Source organism: Schistocerca cancellata, chromosome 7, assembly GCF_023864275.1.
Source record: "Schistocerca cancellata isolate TAMUIC-IGC-003103 chromosome 7, iqSchCanc2.1, whole genome shotgun sequence".
Lineage (NCBI taxonomy): Eukaryota > Metazoa > Arthropoda > Insecta > Orthoptera > Acrididae > Schistocerca > Schistocerca cancellata.
Window position 1 is genome coordinate 320727763 of NC_064632.1, and position 22301 is coordinate 320750063.

The window sequence follows — 22301 nt, forward strand, 5'->3', positions numbered from 1 at the left end:
TCGTGATGATGGTTGTGAGAGTCGAAGTGTGAGATATAGCAAAAGATCCACCATCCTATCCAGAAAGTGCACTGTAGCGTTAAATAATTACGAGACCATAAGATAGAGAATCACCAATGTAAAGCCATGCCCACTGGGCGGAATTTCTCACGTGTTATTTTTGTAGGTTATAGAATTTGTGTGTTTAGGTTATAGAATTTATCGGAATAAATAAGATAGTGAAAAGAAAAAGATTTGTGGCCTTTTCCTTCGAATAGTGTGTTGCCATGATACCCAGAATTGATAATGTGTGCGCCATTCATATGCAGTGCGATGGCCACGTGTTGATCAAAGCCGTTGAATAAGAACGAAAATGTGGTATTGCCAGTGCGTAGTGAACAGTCAGAGTTGTGTAAATTACTAATAGTCAGATGTGCGTTTCCGTTGCGCAATATCCAAGCAGGAGAATAACTTTTAACTTAATTCTGAGTACTAGAATTCCTGTTACTCGATAAATAAGAATTAATCCACTCGCTTGGCAGACCACTCATCTTGCAGGCCTGACTGCTTGATGCCATAGTATGAGCAAGGCATGCGGGTGCCTCTCAAAATCAAAAGACGAATATAAGACAAACACAACATATTCAACATATCCAGAATGCAGGAAGACTCACAAGCCCCAAATCCAGAAACGCACGCAGCACACATAAGCATTAACAATACTACACAGAAAAGAAGCAAATGGGATACTATTACTTACATAAATTAACAAACAGTGTGACAAGCACACTAGAGAAATAGCATATAAAACTGAGCGAACCCTCCAAACAAACTTAAGCCAACCAACAAGCAAGAGGGATAATTTCCAGGGACCAGGAATATGCAAACGTGAATGTCAAAGTTGTGATGCAGTATACTTATGTATGACTTACAGGAATTTTAAAACCCAGTACAAAGAACACATTAGATGATAGAAGTATCAAAATATTATTCCAGATTTCCAGAGCACATAATACACCACAACCACCAGCCTACAAACATGGAACAAGATATGAAAACAGTCAGCATAAACAACCACAACAAATGCCTTATAGCAACGCAGGAAAGCTACCACGTCCAGAAAGCCATTGCCGAGAACAAACATGTGATAAACGACTAGACACACTAAATTTAATAAAAGAAATGGAAATATATAAAAAATAAAACAAATTCTTTTGTACATGCAGTCATATTAAAACAAATACATATTATCACATTCACAAATGCGCCTACACACACACATACACACTCACACACCACTGGTATCACAAAAACACATTCAGTAGTTGGCAGTAATATTTACTGTTGGCAACACCATCCAAAATATATCATCAAAACGAATGGTCAATTCCTAGTGCGTGAAAACGTTAATTCAGATGGTAGTTAGCAGACGATAAACAGCTGAAACAAAGGAACAAGAACACATGAAGATCTGCAGCCACGAAATACATAAGTAAAACTTTAAATTATTAATCATAGAAATACAAAAAGTGCCAAGACTGATTATGACCTCTATATGCAACGCCCTAAATGCAATCAAAATAATATAAACAAAAATATGTACATATTCCAGGCCGTCCAAGTTGCCTTGCAAATAATAAAGGTGAGATGCGAATGCAAAAAAAAAAAAAAATTGTTTTATTCTGTTGTGATTAGACGGTCCCAAAGTAATAATTATAAGCATATCGTAAAGCAATAATTTTGCCCCTGGTTCAAGTTAAATGTTAACATAAATCTAGAATAGTAGCGTCCCAATGATCGAACACTGTGGGAAGGCAATTGTAATTTCTCCCCATACAGATGGTGTGCCAGTCCACTTTGTATTACTCGAACAGCTTACGGAACACAGAAGATCACAAATGGTGATATTTTGTAATGTGCTCCGTAAATGTATTATTAGCAGTTTCAGCAGAGTGGCCTGTTTGAAACCCAAACTGTGACTGGCAAAGTATACCATTTGCCACACAGGTCGATGACGACTTCAGAGACCTCAAAATTTCAGAAATGTGTGGAAGAACTGAAAATAGATCTAGTTATTGGCATCTGTATATACGATTCTTATAGGAAGGCCAAGGTGACTCGACGCTAATAGATTAGTCAACTGAAGTTAAAGCTGTGAATGAATGTTTTGAGGTAGGATTTGGATCACGTGATAAGAGAACAACACCCGTCGGAATTCATATTTATTTAGACAGAAGCGTCTGTATCCAAGACTGAATGTTTCCTTAACTCTGGCATGTCTTGTTCACATTGTCGGCTGATATTTAGGCATGCGGGTTAAATGACGGAAGCAATTAAAATTATCAGCTCTCGGCCGCGGGCCATTACACAATTAACGCAGTCGTAAACACGTTAACTAAAACTGCCCGCTTTCAGTGTAAGAGACCACGCACTCATTCAATCAGCGCTACGCAGGCACAACAACACATTAATTACGTCTGGCAAACACGACGCCAAAGATCCGAAACGACGTCAATTCAGTATCGCAGCTTTTGCTCACGTAACGCTTATTGCGTGTTTTGTTTAGCGAACGTTTTGCTTTAGTCGTGTTCTCAATTCCTCTCTCATGTTATTTTTACCGTATAATCAGGGCCATATTTAAGAATGCAATGCAAATCTGTGGATTTGTCATGTGAAAGCCCCCCATCTCATCACCACCAGTAAAAAATTGTGAAAACTCACACGAAAAGTATGTTATAGAGCAATTTTCGTCTTAAAAGCCTCTTAAGTAGCATTTAAGGCAGTTTAATTGTATCAAGTTTTACAACACAATTTATGATTATATGCTGGACGTGCAAACACGGCCAATACAAGGAGCTGCAAATCAAAATGATGGATATGATTATATGTATCGGCGAGATAAAGAAAAATGAAGGACTGGTATCATCAATATATTCACCACTGTTTATTAACATCACTATAAACAACTGTTTCTTTTTTTTCAAAAAATTATAAGGCTGAGATTCATTTTCCTGAAAAAATCAGTATTTAAGGAATAAAAATATTATAACTATAAGCACATAAGTTTGAACGGTTGTGCAAAAATAATGTAACAAAAGGGAAGTATCATCCAAGCAAATGTAACCTATATTTGGTTCAAATACGATGCTTTCCCAAACAAACATCCTTAAAATGAAAATTTTTATTGGTCTTATCATACAGTAGGTTTGGTCCTGCACATCATACTAATGAAGCTGCTTACAATATCTTTACAAGTTAAGAGAGCATGCTGAAAAGTAAAGTCTCCGGTTATTTTATGTGAAAATTCTTACAGTTTTTTAAACACTACACACGTTATTAAGGAGCTACACTTTTATTCTTCATGTCTCGTTATCTATTCCTCAACATACATACTCCGCCGACGAACACATTTCTCCGAACGAGAGACCAGTTTGGTTAACACAGTCACTGTGAAATATTTTGCTCTGTTGACGGAGCCACGACCTTAACTCTGCTTGCGGCATTATATCACTATCAAAGTGAAGTCCTCGAAAGTGCTTTTTAAGTTCTGGAAATAGACGAAAATCTGATGGGGCCAAGTGCGGTCTGTGTGGAGGATGATCGATGACAGTGAACCCAAGGCGTCGGATCGTTGCAACTGTCGCAGTGGTCGTTGTGGTCTGAGTGTGTGGTCACAGTTCGTACTAATTGACGGAAAGTCATCGAGTAAAACAGAAGTGATTTCTGGCGCTCCCCAAGGTAGTGTTATAGCCCCTTTGCTGTTTCTTATCTATATAAACGATTTGCAAGACAATCTGAGCAGCCGTCTTTGGTTGTTTGCAAATGACGCTGTCTTTTATCGACTAATAAAGTCATCAGAAGATCAAAACAAACTGCAAAACGTTTTTGAAGAAATATCGGAATGGTGCAAAAAGTGGCAGTTGACCCTAAATAACGAAAAGTGTGAGGTCATCCACATGAGTGCTAAAAGGAACTCGTTAAACTTCGGTTACACGATAAATCAGTCTAATCTTAGGTATTACAATTACGAACAATTTAAATTGGAAGGAACTCATAGAAAATGTTGTGGGGAAGACTAACCAAAGACTGGGTTTTATTGGCAGGATACTTAGAAAATGAAACAGACCTACTAAGGAAACTGCCTACACTACGCTTATCCGTTCTCTTTTAGAATACTGCTGCGCGGAGTGGAATCCTACCAGATAGGACTGACGTAATACATCGAAAAAGTTCAAAGAAAGGCAGGAAGTTTTGTATTATCGCGAAATATGGGAGAGAGAGCCGCAGAAATGATACAGCATTTGGCCTGGACATCATTAAATGAAAGGCTGTTTTCGTTGAGACGGAATCTTCTCACGAAATTCGAATCACCAACTTCCGAATGCGAAAATATTTTTTTGACACCGATCTACATAGGGAGGAACGATCCTCATGATAAAATAAGGAAAATCAGAGATCGTACGGGAAGATATAGGTGTTCATTCTTTCCGCGCGCTATACGAGATTGGAATAATAAAGAACTGTGAATGTGGTTCGATGAACCCTCTGCCAGGCACTTAAATGTGATTTGCAGAGTATCCATGTAGATGTAGATGTAAACATTGTCATGCTGAAGCAGAAGGGCTCCAAGTGTAGGCGAACGCTTCGCATTCGAGACTCGATTACAGCGCGCTGTTACTCACTCACCAACATAGTGACGTTACACACTGCCACGTTAGACGCTGCAATTCGGAGCTCTCTTGCGGCAGATGACTGCAAATATGTTGACATGCTAGATGTAGAATGTTAATAAAGTTTATTTTAAAAAAAAACTTTAAGAGTGTTTACACAAAAAATTAGAAAGCATTACTTTTCAGCACTCACTCTGATGTTGGGGGCTGCAGGGTAGTTTTACAGTCTGTCTAAAATATCAGCTCTCTAAACGTTCGCAATAATTATTCGCGAGAAGAACGTCTTTTTTTATCCAGAGGATTTCCATTTAAGTTCATAGAGCGTTTCTGTATTTATCGAACTTGCTGGTAATAAACCGAGCAACACGCTCGTGAATTGCTTGGATACCATCCCTTAATACCACTTGGTGGGAATCCCAAACACAAGAGCATTATTCAACAATGTATCGCACAAGTATTCTGCCCACAGCCTCCTTCGCAGATGGCTTATGCTTTCCTATATCTTTCTCAGGAAACCGAAGTCGAGTGTTCGCCTTCCCCAATACCGACCTCGTACGATCGTTCCGCTCCATATGGCTTTGCCACGATAGGCCTAGATATTTAATGGCTGACGTGACTATGTCAAGCAGCAGACTACTAATGCTGTTTCCGAAAATTACGGGATTGTTTTCCATTAACTTACATTTTTCTAGACTCAGAGGAATTACAGACCTTAGCTGCCAGTAGGCATTGATCTAAATCAGTGGGGAAAGTTGGAAATTTGTGCCAGAATAGGGTTCGAACCCGGGCCGCTTGCTTCCTAGGCAGATGCGCTGACTGCTGCGCCATCCGGACACAGTAGTCATCGCAGCTTCACGGAATACCCTAGCGCGCCTCTTGACGGATCCAAAGAGCAGACACCACACACATAATTAAGGCGAGGACGGCTAATAATCAATTCCATGCGGATGCACACCGTGCTCGAACTCGTACGGGAATCGGCGAAATGCCGCAATGATAAGGATAATGGGCAGGGGCACAACATCTGTAGTGTATGGATAAACTGAGAATTTGGGTCTGACAGGAAGCGTGCTAGGATATTCCGTGAAGTTGCGATGAGCACTGTGTCCGGATGGCGCAGTGGTCAGCGCAACTGCATTATAAGCAGGAAACCAGGGTTCGATTCCCGGTCTGGCACTAATTCTCAACGTTTCCCTATTGATCTAAATCAATGCCCACTGGCAGCTTAAGTCATTAATTCCTTTGTGTTTTGATTCGTAGTGGCTGCACGATCAAAATAGTGGTGATGGTCAATAATTCACACGTGGAAAGTACAGGCCAAAAGTAGCTATTAAGCTCCAACAAACATGGGTCCGCAAATCAACCGTAGCCGCGGTATCGCAGTAATTCGAGTTGGGAACCAACTATAAACGCCCTTGATTACCGTGGTATTTACGTTGATATCTCAAGATTTGGGATCGAGTATCTGTTTGTTTACGCATGCGCAACTACTTCCTTTCCCCCCGCCGTGCACTGTGCCAACGGCCTCACAAACAGTTACGAACGTGGAGGCATCATGGACAAAGATTACACTAATGAAGAGTACGTTGACACGCACTTCATGTATGGTAAAGTGAATGGTGTGCCCTTGAGGCTGCACAATTGTATGAAGGAGCTTTTCCTGTCCGCAGGCCGGCTGAAGCGGCCTAGCGGTTCTAGGAGCTACAGTCTGGAACCGCGCGACAACTACGGTCGCAGGTTCGAATCCTGCCTCGGGCATGGATGTGTGTGATGTCCTTAGGTTAGTTAGGTTTAAGTAGTTCTAAGTTCTAGGGGACTGATGACCTCAGCAGTTGAGTCCCATAGTGCTCAGAGCCATAGCCAGTCCGCAGGTAGCCCGACAGGCGTACATTTACGCTGTTAGATCAACACCTTAGAGAACCCGGGAATTTCACACACTGTGTACGAGAAGGTCGACCCAGATCCAGAACGTCCGATGTTCAGAAAAGGGTGTCACGCATTGTTCACGAACGTCCGAGTACTTCAACAAGGATTCCTGCCCAATAGCGTGTCCTGAGTCACAGCAGTGTGTGGAGGATTATCCGTATCATCTCCTGCGAGTGCAAGCCTACAACAGTGGAGACTTCCCTCGTAGAGAGAATTTATGCCAATGGGTGCAACAACATCGCCTGTTTGCAAGCAGGATTCTGTTCATGGACGAAAGTGCATTTACCTGTGATGGTAATTTAACTACTATAACTGTCACATTTGGGCCGGTGCAAATCCTAATGCAACACATGTAACACACCATCAGCAGCGTTATTCATTGAATAAATGGACCACACTTACTACCACAGCATACAGACTAACCGGACAGCAGTACATGCGGATACTGCGGACTGTACTTCCAGATGTACATGACGATGTCCCACTCAACCAACGCCTGAACATGTGGTTCATGCACGACGTTTCTCCAGCACATTTTCATTTACGAGTGCAGCGGCTTCTAACCCGGACGTATGGTCAACATTGGGTAAGTAGAGGAGGCCTGTGCTGTTGCCGCCAAGGTCTCCGGATTTAAATCCCACGGATTTCTGTGTGTGGGGTCATGTCAAAAGCCTGGTCTACTCTACCGAGGTCAACTCTCTTGGGAATTGCCGGCCGAAGTGGCCGTGCGGTTAAAGGCGCTGCAGTCTGGAACCGCAAGGCCGCTACGGTCGCAGGTTCGAATCCTGCCTCGGGCATGGATGTTTGTGATGTCCTTAGGTTAGTTAGGTTTAACTAGTTCTAAGTTCTAGGGGACTAATGACCTCAGCAGTTGAGTCCCATAGTGCTCAGAGCCATTTGAACCATTTTCTCTTGGGAATTACGCTTGTGGGTTGAAACAGTCTTCCAGTATTTATAGAATTCCCCAGGACTGCCTGAGAGGATTCGCAACACATTTCAAAGACGAGTTCGATGTGACAATCAGACGCATGGACAACATTTGAACACCTACTTTAATGTTCAGAGATTCCACATGTTCCTAGACACTGATGAACCGCAACAGAAAATGTGGTGTATCTCGACAATGGTTGATTTATGGACCCATGTTTATTGGAGCTTTTTAGCTGCTTTTGGCCTGTACTTTCCATGTATGAAGTACTGACCATCTCTTCTGAAACACCCTATACATTACATTCTTCCTGCGTTTATAGCTATCTGCCAATCATCACACCAATCAGAAATATTGGCCAAGTAAAAAAAAATGGTTCAAATGGCTCTGAGCACTATGCGACTTAACTTATGAGGTCATCAGTCGGCTAGAACTTAGAACTATTTTTTTTTAAATCTCATTTTGTTCGTTTTCGTTCGTTGCAACTGCTTTGGGCGGACGTCGAAAGACACCCGTTTCAGTTTTGTTGTTGATCCATTAACTCAGTTTTTTTTTTTTTTTTTTTTTTTTTTTTTTTACAAAGGGCAGCTAGTCCTCTGACCGAACACGCTGAGCTACCGTGCCGGCATATATATATTTTTAATTAATCTCATTTTGTTCGTTGTCTCTACTCGGGGCGGACGTCGCAAGACACGCATTTCTAGTTCGACGTTGATCCACCAACTCAGTTTTTTTTTATTAACCCTCTGACCGAACACGCTGAGTTACCGTGCCGGATTAAACGTAACTAACCTAAGGACATCACACACATCCATGCCCGAGGCAGGATTCGAACCTGCGACCGTAGCGGTCGCTCCTTTCCGGACTGTAGCGCCTAGAACCGCACGGCCACACCGGCCGGCTGGCCAAGTCATCGCCGTCCTGCAGTCACTCAAGTACAACAACTTGCTGTATACAAAACATCATCAGCAAAGAGCCACAGATTGTTGCTCACCCTGTGCGTTAGATATTTTATGTGTATTGAGAATAACAGTGGTCCTGTCACACTTTCCTGAGGCACTCCTGGCGAGAAGCTTGTCTCTGACGAACATTCGCCACTAGGGCAACATGAAGGGTTCTTTAACTTGAAGAGTTTTCGAGCCACTCACATATCTGGGGATCTATTCCGTATGTTTGTACCTTCGTTAACGATCTGTCGTGAGGCACTGAGTCGAATGCTCTTCGGAAACCAGGAATATGAAGTCCGCTTGTTGCCCTTCATCCATAATTCGGAGGATATCATGTGAGAAAAGGGCAAGCTGAGTTTTGCAAGAGCGATGCTGTCTAAATCCCTGCTGATTTGTGGACAGAAGCTTTTCCATCTCAGGCAACTCTATTATATTCGATCTGAGTATATGTTAAAGAATTCTGCAGCGAGGATAGGTCTGTTGGCCTATTTTCCAGATCCGCTTCTTTTACTCTTTTTACATACAGGCGTCACCTACGGTCTTTTCCAGTTTCTTGGAACTTAGCACTGGGTGAGATATTCGCCATATATGCAAACTAAGTACGCGGCCAGTGCCGTAGGTACTCATTGTAAAATCGAATTGGATTCCATCCAGACCTGGCGACTTGTTTGGTTTCAACTCTTTCAGTTGTTTACGCCAGGGACGCCTGTTCCTATGTCCTCCACAAGGGGGATCTGTGCGATGGGAAAGCGATGCTATTTTTGTACAGTTTTCTGGCGTGAACGATTTCTTAAAAGTGAAATTTAAAACTTCAGCTTTCCTTTTGCTTTATTTCACCGTACAGCAGCCTGCTCAACGAGTGACAGGATAGAAGCCTTCGAGCCACTTATAGATTTTACATAGGACCAGAATTTTCTCGGAGTCCTGGCAAAATCTTCTGCCAATGTATGACAGTGGTAACTGTTATATGATTCGCGCATCTATCTTTCTACAGACGCACACATCTCTAACTTTTGCCTGGCCTCATTTACGTCTTCTGTTTCGAACAGAGAGTGCAAACTTGATGTATGGGAAGTGATGTTAATAATGTGTAGAATAAGGTGTCTTCTGTCACAAAATACTGTGTGATTTGTTTGTGTTTGTTCCATGGTCGCAAAAATAAATAAATAAAAAAGCGCGACGGAGTTCCTTACACGACTGCTGAAAGCTAAGAAGCTGGACGATATTGTCACTCAACCGGCAGCCATGCAGCGTGAGAAGCAGCCGTCGTCATTGAGGCCTTTCTCTGTGGATAGTATTAAAAGTATGAAATTATGTTGTTCCTGAAATGAAAAATGTGCTGCTTGTAAAACGAAGTCAGTTTGTGTTAGTATGCAGCCACGAACACTGCATGTCAATGTGAATGTTCGATATAACTGGCCATCTGTATTAGGGCGCTACTGTAGTGAAATAAAATATCAAGCCGGATTTGATGCTGGAAATGTGTAGCCTTGAGTTGTGAATTTTATTTTCAAAGTATGTATTTACTTTGAAGAAACTACTACCCCATCTAGCTGAAACGAGGATTTAATCTGAAGGATTGAGTGATAGTTTGGTTACAGGAAATTACCACGATGTGTAATGACTTTGAAAAGTACTGTTTACCAAAAGTGAAAATTTATGTTAGATATTGACCTTTGTGAAGTGACAATATTCTGACTGAGAGTTATAGTCACGAGGAATACCCTTTAAATAATTCAACATTACGTGAAGGCAGAGACAGTACTGTGTTGGCTGCACTCATGGAGGTAGAGGTGCTTGAGTTCTTTACTGATCTGGTATAGAGTATGTCATCTTCAGCAACTATAACAACGGAAGAAAGACTGAATATAGATTACGAGAATTTCTACGAGATGGACATAAGTATTGCTCATAAATGATATTAGAAGAGTTTGTGTCTCTGATTCGTAGAGGTTAGGATTTGCATGAAAATTTCTCCTGAAAGGTGACAGACATTGTGTCCACGAGCAGACAGCGTAAATAATCTACTACTAGTTAACGTTTTATCTCTCGAAGATATAATTGACACAGAACGGAGGTGAGAGATTACTTGAGCTGAGTGGATACAAATATTGTTGAATAATTCGATCAGCGCAATTGCATCTGTTCATTAACGTGTTACCATGTGTGAATAATTACCGTGGCCAAAGCTAGTGCGGACGCTTATCGTACACTGTGTGACTGAGACGTAGTCTGCGATACCGCCGCAAAGTCTTTCAATTAGACGCCATTTCGGTGACTTGGGTATCATTTCAGCCTATGGCATCCGATTTTCCCCAGACGATCACCCATTCAAGTAGTAACAGGGCCAAACGTTGCTTTACTTTGGTGATCGGACGGAAATCGATGCATACAACGTGGCAAGACCGTTGGGACAGTGTCGTTGAACTCTAGGAATGCATTTTGGTAATCGGACGCGAGCTGATGCTTCCGACGTGACAACACTGTTGAGGATAGTGTCGTTGAACTCTGGGAACGCATTTTGGTGATCGGACGCGAATTGATACTTCCGACGTGGCAAGACCGTTAGGGGGTGCCGTTGAACTCGGGGAACGCATTTTGGTGATCGGACGGGGAGCGATGCATCCAACACGGCAAGACAATTGGGAATTTTGTCGTTGAACTCTGGGAACTTATTGGGGATGATTTCAATGTCTTCAAAACACGCCTGGGGGTTTTGAATCTGCTCAGGCATCGAATAGGAAACGTGCTAGAAAGGTACCTGTTGATTCAACCACTCTTCATTTCTATTGCGTACTTTTGCATATCGATTATTGGTAATGTCACTGGCCGTTATCGGAAACATGCGGTGACGTTACAGTAAGTAAGTGCAGTACCGGCTAAGGAAAACATATTTCGCTGTGAATGCCTTCGGTTCTGTTGTCATATGCTATCTAGTGGTTCAGCGTGCCCTCGCGAAATCTAGTCAGCAGTGCAGGGTTGTCATGGATACCCCCTGATAGTGAAAAACAGAGCAAGGTGTCACGAAAGTGGACATTCAAGTGAAAATGAGCTTAAATTCGAAATTTTGCAGTTGTGTAAGGAAGAAAAAAGCAGAATCAGGTAATTATACCTCTACATAAAACAATCTTGCAAGTGGCGGAAATGGTAGGAAAGTCAGAAACAACAGTGGAACACGTTTTGAAAGCACAGGAAATCTGTAGAAACTGGGGGAAAACTCCTAGAAAACAATAGCGTTTCTTGAAAAGTGGTTTCTCTAGATGACTTCGACAGAGAAATTTTTCGAGGAAATTTTTGGAGTGTTATAAGCAGAAGTAGGAAATCCCAATGTTGAGAAAGCTACTTATAATTTCAGAAACTGAGACAAATTTTTAGTGGGAAAGAGGAAGCTGAAAGAAATGATATTTCGTTTAAAAATGCAGACATCCAATCTGAACAGTCAAAATGCTTGGGAGCAATCAGAAATATTGTTGTCTAGATAGAGGAGCAATGAGTTCCACAGAGAGAGCAGAGTTAATTTATGATTCTAAACCTATATCGCAAGTTTATGACGATGTTATGAATGTGGATAATTATCGCAAATGCTTGGAAGAGAAATTGATTCATAACATCCCAGCTTGTATTATTGTTGTTCTTGATAATGTACCATTTCATACTGTTCAGACAAATAAATCCCTCACTACTGCACCCAGCAAGAAGGGATGATGGAATGGTTCGTACAGAACAAAATTAGTTTTTAATCGATCTTAATGAGGAACGAGCTTCTATAAATTGTGTTCTGTTATAAGCCAAACCCTGTTTTTAAAGTAGGTGACGTTTTGAAGAGTAAGGAATTTACTGTTCTGAGTCTCCATTGTGATACCTGTAGAACTAACCTGGAATACAGTGAAACTGAAAACTGCAGAAAAAATTTATTCCATTAATTTAAATAACATGAAACAAATAACCAAAGATTACGTAAAAGAAATTGGAAATTAATATTGGCGCAGAGATGTGTTAATCGAAGAAGTAATAGCCAATATAATAACCAATGTTGTTCTGGTAAGCGAAGATAAATAAGCAGCACATGACGACGTCAATAATATGGAAACTGACACGGCGGGTGAAATGCGAAAGGATTACAGTGAAGCAAACAGATAATTTGGCAGCCACTCTTTGTGTGAGGGACCATCCACTTCATAACTCTAATCATGAAGATTTGTGCAATTTGGATTGCATAATTGTCGACTAATCATAAAATCTGTGGTAAGTGCCACAACTGCTGTTTTGAGGAAATCGCAAAAAACCTCCAGAAAGCATTCCTTTTTGGTATCTTTATTTTCTACAGCCTAACAATTGAAGACAGTTAATCTACAAACGTTTTTTAAAGTGAAGTTACTGTAAAACATTTAACAACAACCAAAATTGTTGATGGCACAAAACAATAACAGGGCTATGTGCGCACCTCTCTAACATAAAAACCGGGCTAATCTATCACTTATATCTGTAAATAAAGGGGTGTGGGAAGGATAATAATAATAATTTAACTATTATAAAAATCTGGGAACTAGTGTTTACAGTATTTCTGTAATAACTATATTATTACGAAATGTCAGTTAGGCCTACAGAAGTGTTGTGTTAGCAAACAAACTAGTTAACGAACAAAGACAAAATCAAGAACGATACTGTTTTCATTCAAGTTTTATTTCAAAATAAATGTCTTTTACAAAGTTTAAAAAGTTATATTTTGTGTTAATGAGCCACTATTTTATAAAAAAAAATTACAATGTTACAGGTTATAAACAGCTGCTGTGTTTAGTCAGTCAGATTACGGTAAAACAGTTTGTTTTGTTGTTTGAGATAAGGTATCATCTTTTTTAAGTCTTCCTTCTTCTCAGTTTTCAATCTGGCTGTTAATTCAAGCTGGGGTAGATCTGAGCCTTTTATGGTTACAATCTTCACAACTTTATTGAATACGTTCGTTTGTGACATACTTGTGATGAACTTCATCAAAAAAATCATTACAGACCAAATATATCCATAGGAACAATATTATTTTTTTTTTGACCGCAGCTGTTGTCATACCACAATGTTAACTTTTTTCTGGGTGATTTTACTTTTAATCCCTCTTAACGCACAGCTCGCTATTTCGTTGCCTCCCCTGCCAATCATTCCCTCGTGATAAAGAAACGGCTGGCTCTGAGCACTATGGGACTTAACATCTATGGTCATCAGTCCCCTATAACTCAGAACTACTTATAAACCTAACTAACCTAAGGACATCACACAACACCCAGTCATCATGAGACAGAAAAAATCCCTGTTCCCGCCGGGAATCGAACCCGCGAACCCGGCCGTGGGAAGCGAGAACGCTACCGCACGACCACGAGCTGCGGACGACAAAGAAACATAAAACCTCTGTTATTATCTGCCATATGCAATCCCAAATTATAACAAGAAAGTTGACTTAAATAATACATTTGGCAGTGTGACAATGTTGGAAAAGAGAAAACCTGTTGTAAATCTATGGAACTGTGCATGTATCATTTGTAGGAGTGGTAGAATATGCATGATCACGCTTCATCTGTTCTCTAGCTTTTTCAGCGCGTCTATGATGAAATTCTAGTGAAGTACGATGTACAGCTCTATTGGTTGAGTCATTCAACATTTTACTTTTAAGCGGATCACATGTGCTACAGGTACCTTTCCATGGGCAGTGAAATCTCAGTTTTGGAAAGTGTTCCTTCAATACTTTTTTTAGTACAAATATCTAATGTTTGTGTTTGGATAGAGCGTAACAAAAGCCTCATACATCCTGCTCTAATTTAAATCTTGGCTTAAAAATAGAAGAAAACTTTTAACTCTTGTGTAATGGCTTTCATGCTTGGGGAAACTTTTGATATGTTCAACAATGCGTTTTACATCAGCAGTGTTTTTATTTGCCCTACGTTCAATGTAGGTAACATTACCACGATTTTTTGCTTTTGTTAAGGTTTCCACTCTTCGCCTGGTAATTTTGTGTATTTCCAGAAAGGTTTTTTTGCGAACTTGAAAATGTCCGCCTTCGTCATCAGGAACTGTATAAAAAACACTAGCCTGTCTGCGACTCTCCTTGGATTCTTCGTAAGACCCATGACGCCATCTTCTAACATTGCACACACTTACTTTTCCCATCAAATAAGAGTTTGGCTTAACATTATCACCTAGTTCACAGAACTGACTGAATATGCTTCATTTGTGTTCCAATACAATGTCTCTGCATTGATTGCCACAAACTGATATTGGCACTGACCACTGTATTTACTAATTTTATACCGCTTTACGCATTTCGGCCTTACGCCATTCGCAAAAACACTACAAGTGAAATACATGAAAAGGCATCAGTGAAAAATACACTCCTGGAAATTGAAATAAGAACACCGTGAATTCATTGTCCCAGGAAGGGGAAACTTTATTGACACATTCCTGGGGTCAGATACATCACATGATCACACTGACAGAACCACAGGCACATAGACACAGGCAACAGAGGATGCACAATGTCGGCACTACTACAGTGTATATCCACCTTTCGCAGCAATGCAGGCTGCTATTCTCCCATGGAGACGATCGTAGAGATGCTGGATGTAGTCCTGTGGAACGGCTTGCCATGCCATTTCCACCTGGCGCCTCAGTTGGACCAGCGTTCGTGCTGGACGTGCAGACCGCGTGAGACGACGCTTCATCCAGTCCCAAACATTCTCAATGGGGGACAGATCCGGAGATCTTGCTGGCCAGGGTAGTTGACTTACACCTTCTAGAGCACGTTGGGTGGCACGGGATACATGCGGACGTGCATTGTCCTGTTGGAACAGCAAGTTCCCTTGCCGGTCTAGGAATGGTAGAACGATGGGTTCGATGACGATTTGGATGTACCGTGCACTATTCAGTGTCCCCTCGACGATCACCAGTGGTGTACGGCCCGTGTAGGTGATCGCTCCCCACACCATGATGCCGGGTGTTGGCCCTGTGTGCCTCGGTCGTATGCAGTCCTGATTGTGGCGCTCACCTGCACGGCGCCAAACACGCATACGGCCATCATTGGCACCAAGGCAGAAGCGACTCTCATCGCTGAAGACGACACGTCTCCATTCGTCCCTCCATTCACGCCTGTCGCGACACCACTGGAGGCGGGCTGCACGATGTTGGGGCGTGAGCGGAAGACGGCCTAACGGTGTGCGGGACCGTAGCCCAGCTTCATGGAGACGGTTGCGAATGGTCCTCGCCGATACCCCAGGAGCAACAGTGTCCCTAATTGGCTGGGAAGTGGCGGTGCGGTCCCCTACGACACTGCATAGGATCCTACGGTCTTGGCGTGCATCCGTGCGTCGCTGCGGTCCGGTCCCAGGTCGACGGGCACGTGCACCTTCCGCCGACCACTGGCGACAACATCGATGTACTGTGGAGACCTCACGCCCCACGTGTTGAGCAATTCGGCGGTACGTCCAACCGGCCTCCCGCATGCCCACTATACGCCCTCGCTCAAAGTCCGTCAACTGCACATACGGTTCACGTCCACGCTGTCGCGGCATGCTACCAGTGTTAAAGACTGCGATGGAGCTCCGTATGCCACGGCAAACTGGCTGACACTGACGGCGGCGGTGCACAAATGCTGCGCAGCTAGCGCCATTCGACGGCCAACACCGCAGTTCCTGGTGTGTCCGCTGTGCCGTGCGTGTGATCATTGCTTGTACAGCCCTCTCGCAGTGTCCGGAGCAAGTATGGTGGGTCTGATACACCGGTGTCAATGTGCTCTTTTTTCCATTTCCAGGAGTGTACATTGGTACAGTTACATAAAATGTACATGAAAAAATCGCAAGAAGCAGACATTTAGTGAAAACACTGATAAAACTACGTGAAATGTCCAACGTAAAAAACAAAGAACAACTCACCAAAATATATGTAATACATCCTAACTAAGAACTAAACTATCATCGATACAAAATATGTGGTCTATATTATGTAATGACATTTAAGTACAAACTAACTGTACACGTCAAAGTGAGAGGCACCCACATGCCTTGCTCATACTGTGCCATCAAGCAGTCAGGCCTGCAAAATGAGTGGTCTGCCAAGCGAGTGGATTCATTCTTATTTATCGAGTAACATGAACTCTCGTACTCACAATTAAGTTACAAATTACCCTCCTGTATGAATATTACGCAACGGAAACGCACATCTTACTATCAGTAATTTACAGAACTCTGACTGTTCACTACGCACTGGCAATACCACATTTTCTTTCTTATTTAACGGCTTTGATCAACACGTGGCCATCGCACTGAATATGAATGGCGCACATATTATAAATTCTGGATATCATGACAACATACAATTCGAAGGAAAAGGCCACAAATCTTTTTCTTTTCACTATCTTATTTATTCCGATAAATTCTATAACCTAAACACACAAATTCCATAACCTACAACAATAACACATTAGAAATTCCGCCCAGTGGGCATGGCTTTACATTGGTGATTCTCTATCTTATGGTCTCGTTATTATTTAATGCTACAGAGCACTTTATGGATAGGATGCTGGACCTTTTTCTATATCTCACACTTCGACTCTCACAACCATCATCACGAAACTTTCCTCCAGACCGAGCGGTACAACAGGAACATGCATAACCCACTACCTCTGAAACTACCTTGCTACTCTCCCATGCAAACCACACATACTTAAATTTCATGAAATACACCACACTGCAACATGGAATACAACATAAGGAATAGTCACAACATTATAATCACATCACTTTCAGCTTTCCCACTTCAATTAAAATTCATCCCAGTTTCACACGACACTGCCCCACTTCGTAACTTTTCTTTCCTACTACGAACTCTGGACGATATATGCACGTCTTCCTGTGCAATGCAAGCCAAATGGCGTTGCTGGATAGACGGCTGACTCACCTTGCTTCTCTCTCAGAGTATTATAGTTTGAATCAAGCGTCACACGGAAACATAACATGCAAAGTAATATTAAGAACATATTCATATCCTCAACTGATACCATGGACGAGTACTTCTCTTTATCCTTTGTCTCATACACAGATTTAGACTCACACAGTACTCACCACGTGGAAGTACTCGTCTCTAATTTCAAGTCCTGCACACGCCATTTCTTAAATATTTCCAACTTATAGTACACACGCTAGTAATTCAGCTTAACTTAAGCACTCCGAAGTATTTCAACTTATTGCTACACGTGGTTTCATTGTGACCGTTGGTCACTTCCGAAGATTACTACGATCCCCTTAATATTACCTGCCTGACATTTAATTCCCCCCACAAAAGTTCCTGAAATAGAGAAATTATTATTCCAAACTACTCTTAAGTATTTCACATGCATACCATGTCTCCACTCTTTTGTCTTTACGGAGCACACCTAAGACAGGTCTTACCAACACTAGATCCAGCGGCAGAGTGTTGAAACATGGCCGTTCTTCAGGTCCTCTCGCACCTCTGCCGAAGTGGGGGAGCACCTTGCTACCGTATTGGTCAGCCACATTTCAGATGCTCAAAGCTCCGGTAGGTTTCATCTCTTTGGTTCCACCAAAGGTGACCAAAAGAACGTCTTAAAGATGATCATATATTCACATTCACTATCTGCGGATAGCAGACGACCATATGTTCATTCATTTCACAGATCTCACCAAACTGGATGTAGGGATTTATTTTGTGGGAGTGCACATGTGATCAATTAAATAAATAAATTGTCATTCTTTCCCACACTGGTATCCGACTTCGCTGTATTAATTGAAATTGAGTTATTTTTACAAAAAATATGTTGTTCTGACAAGCATAATGAAGTATGTTGTACCTATTTTCAATGTCAGGCGGTACTGTACCCTTTCAAAAGTATTAGGTAAAGGAGACCGCCAGATGGCAGCACTATATGGCGGTTATGAAGTGTTTTTTTTTCTACACTTTGAGACACAGAAGTATTGACACCGTTCATTAATATAAAGTAGTTTAAATGAAAATTTTTTTACATCAACAGAAGAAAGAACAGAAAATATGTCGCAAACACCGACAATAATTGTCAGAAACATACCATAACATACAATAAATACGGTAGTATGAAAGTATTCATAGAAAACTGTATTTCAAAAAACGAACAGTAAAAATGTAATAATGTATTAATGTGTTGGTAGAACTATGCTATTTCCTGAATGTTTTAGATTTAAAAAAAAAACACTGATGATGTTGATATTTATCGCCGAAACTAGTTTAGGAAATAAATAAGTAAAGAAATAACAAGGTGTTTTGCATCAAGGCGCACACAGTTTCTGATATTATTGACCTGTTTATTATTTAACAGATATCCACATGATGCAAGGACTTTGGCAAAAATTGTGAACACAAGATGGCGTCAGTGTATAATGATGAAAATACAGTCTGTGAAGATGTAGCAGTTCAATCAAGCAAATTACAAAAGATGCTTAATTTAGTATCAAAAAATGCGCATACACTGATGATCCACAACACTGCGTGCCACGAGAGTGAATGCCACCTGGTAGCGCTGCGGGTATTTGACGCGGCGAGGAAAGTACACCACTGGCTATTAAAATTACTACACCACGAAGATGACGTGCTAAAGACGCGATATTTAACCGACACGAACAAGATGCTGTGATATGCAAATGATTAGCTTTTCAGAGCATTCACACAAGGCTGGCGCAGGTAACGACACCCTACAACGTGCTGACACGACGAAAGTTTCCAACCTATTTCTCATACACAAACAGCAGTTGACCAGCGTTACCTGGTGAAACGCTATTGTGATGCCTCGTGTAAGGGGGAGAAATGCGTACTATCACGTTTCCGACTTTGATAAAGGTCGGATTGTAGCCTATCGCGATTGCGGTTTATCGTATCTCGACATTGCTGCTCGCGTTGATCGAGATCCAATGACTGTTAGCAGAATATCGAATCTGTGGGTTCAGGAGGGTAATACGCAACGCCGTGCTGGATCCCAATGGCCTCGTTTCACTAGCAGTCGAGATGACAGGTATCTTATTCGCATGGCTGTAACGGATCGTGCAGCCACGTCTCAATCCATGAGTCAACAGATGGGGACGTTTGCAAGACAACAACCATCTGCACGAACAGTTCGACGACGTTTGCAGCAGCATGGACTATCAGCTCGGAGACCATGGCTGCGGTCACCCTTGACACTGCATCACAGACAGGAGCCACTGCGAAGGTGTACTCAACGACGAACCTGAGTGCACGAACGGCAAAACGTCATTTTTTCGGTTGAATCCAGGTTCTGTTTACAGTACCATGATGGTCGCATCCGTGTTTGGCGACATCGCGGTGAACGCACATTGGAAGCGTGTATTCGTCATCGCTATACTGGCTTATCACCCGGAATGATGGTATGAGGTGCCATTGGTTACACGTCTCGGTCACCTCTTGTTCGCACTTACGGCACTTTGAACAGTGGACATTACATTTCAGATGTGTTACGACCCGTGCCTCTACCCTTCATTCGATCCCTGCGAAACCCTACATTTCAGCAGGATAACGCACGACCGCATGTTGCAGGTCCTGTACGGGCCTTTCTGGATACAGAAAATGTTCGACTGCTGTCCTGGCCAGCACATTCTCCAGATCTCTCACCAAATGAAAACGTCTGGTCAGTGGTGGCCGAGCAACTGGCTCGTCACAATACGCCAGTCAGTGTTCTTGATGAACTGTGGTATCATGTTGAAGCTGCATGGGCAGCTGTACCTGTACACGCCATCCAAGCTCTGTTTGAGTCAATGCCCAGGCGTATCAATGCCGTTATTACGAGCAGAGGTGGTTGTTCTGGGTAATGATTTCTCAGTATCTATGCACCCAAATTGCGTGAAAAAATAATCAGATGTCAGTTCCAGTATAATATATTTGTCCAATGAATACTCGTTTATCGTCTGCATTTCTTCTTGATGTAGCAATTTTAATGGCCAGTAGTGTATATAAGCGGAGGAGAGACGTATGGGGAATCTTTCTAGCGACGATACCGGCCACAAATGAGGACATCCGCCGGCATGAGCGACTTTGGCAAGGGGCAGACTGTTACTGTCCGGAGCCTGGGACTGCTGTGAGTGTCTGTGGAAAGAGGTTGAAGGACGGTGAATTCCACTAGTAGACGACACGTTACTGGAAGTCATCGCCCCATTACAGGCCATAGAGGTGCGAGTCTTGCCCGTTCCGTAAAGCGAGATATGCGGCAATCTGTGGCAGATTTGACGACAGAGTACATTGCTGGCGCGGACAAAAGTGTTTCAAAGACAACCGTTCTGCGGACATTGTTGAACATGAGGCTCCGCACCAGATGGCACTTAAGTACTCCCGTGTTGCCAGCGACAGCGTCGATTACGACTGTAGTGAACAGAAGATCATCGAGCTTGGAGCGTATATCAATGGAAACTTGTCGCCTGGTCGGATGCTAGGGGGAAATTCACCTCAGCTTCTATGGGGCCTGTAGTAGTATTGTTGTTATTATGGTCTTCAGTCCTGAGACTGGTTTGATGCAGCTCTCCATTAGTAGTAACCGAAAGCATTATGATGATTTAGGACTATGTGAAAATTTTCGCGCACCACCCGCATCCCTTCATGCTTAAAGTTTTCGCCGACAGCGATGTTATCTTCCAGCAGGATAACTGTTCGTCTCACAAGGCTCAGATAGTTCAAGTGGCTGTAAGCACTATGGTACTTAACATCTGAGGTCATCAGTCCCCTAGACTTAGAACTACTTAAACCTAACTAACCTAACGACATCACACACATCCACGCCCGAGGCAGGATTCGAACCTGCGACTGTAGCAGCAGCGCGGTTCCGGACTCTTACAAGGCCAGCCAAGTGCTACAGTGGTTAAAAGAGAGTGATACTGAACTGATGTTGATGCCTTTTGCACCAAACTGGCCTGGTGTGAAACCGATGGAATACATCTGGGACGCTATCCGGCGCCAACACCTCATCCACGAACCACTGGCTCGTAATATACGCTCGCAGACATCTGGTGCCAGATACCTGCAGAAGCCTACCAATGACTTATCGAATCCATGAAATGCAGAATCGGTGCTATATCGCGTTCCAAAGGTGTACAATACGCTATTAAGTAGGTGGTCATAATGTTTTGGCTCATCGTTGTATGTAAAGTTATAATCGCTATACTGGAAATGTAGACCATAGGATAAAACCTAACTGTAAAGGTGCAAGGAAAATGACGGGATACGTATTTAGTTATGTAATAATCTTGCAGATACAAGCATCCGTGTATAACAAAATATAAAATAAAAGATACGTATTAAAGTAGAAATACAACAGATGATGAACAGCTGACGATAAATAGTGAAACATTAGGACTTGCTTCTCCCGTTTTTACGTTTTACACTTTATTTAACTGCATTAATGTATTTTCACCTATAACTTTTCGTGTATTTGTCTTGTAGACCCTCTGAGGATGGAGTATAGCTGGAACACGTAAGACAGGACAGAATTAATAAAGAATGTGGTCAAGACTAACATCAGTTTTTGAGTGCATTAGAAATGGCCGCAACATGTTTAAAACATTTATGTGTTTTGATTCTGCAACAGTTCATGTAAAAAAAAAAAAAATTATATGTGCGTATGGCGTTTTTGGCCGGGAGTTCTCTTTCGGGGGTTTCGTCCGCCTTGTGCAAGTCGGTTTAGTTGACGTCATTTCGGCGACTTGAGTGTCGATGATAACGAAAAGATGATGAGGGAAACATACACTCATCCAGTCCCGAGCGGAGAAAATACCCGACCTGGTCGTAAATCAAAACTGGAGACCCCTGATCGAGATTCGAGAGTCA

At 42.2% G+C, this 22301-nt stretch overlaps 1 non-coding gene across 1 annotated transcript; it reads left to right on the forward strand.

The window, feature by feature from the left end:
• The first annotated feature begins 5754 nt into the window (after positions 1-5754).
• Positions 5755-5827, forward strand: Trnai-uau (transfer RNA isoleucine (anticodon UAU)). The gene has a single exon. It is a non-coding gene; the product is annotated as a tRNA-Ile (tRNA).
• The last annotated feature ends 16474 nt before the right edge of the window (positions 5828-22301 follow it).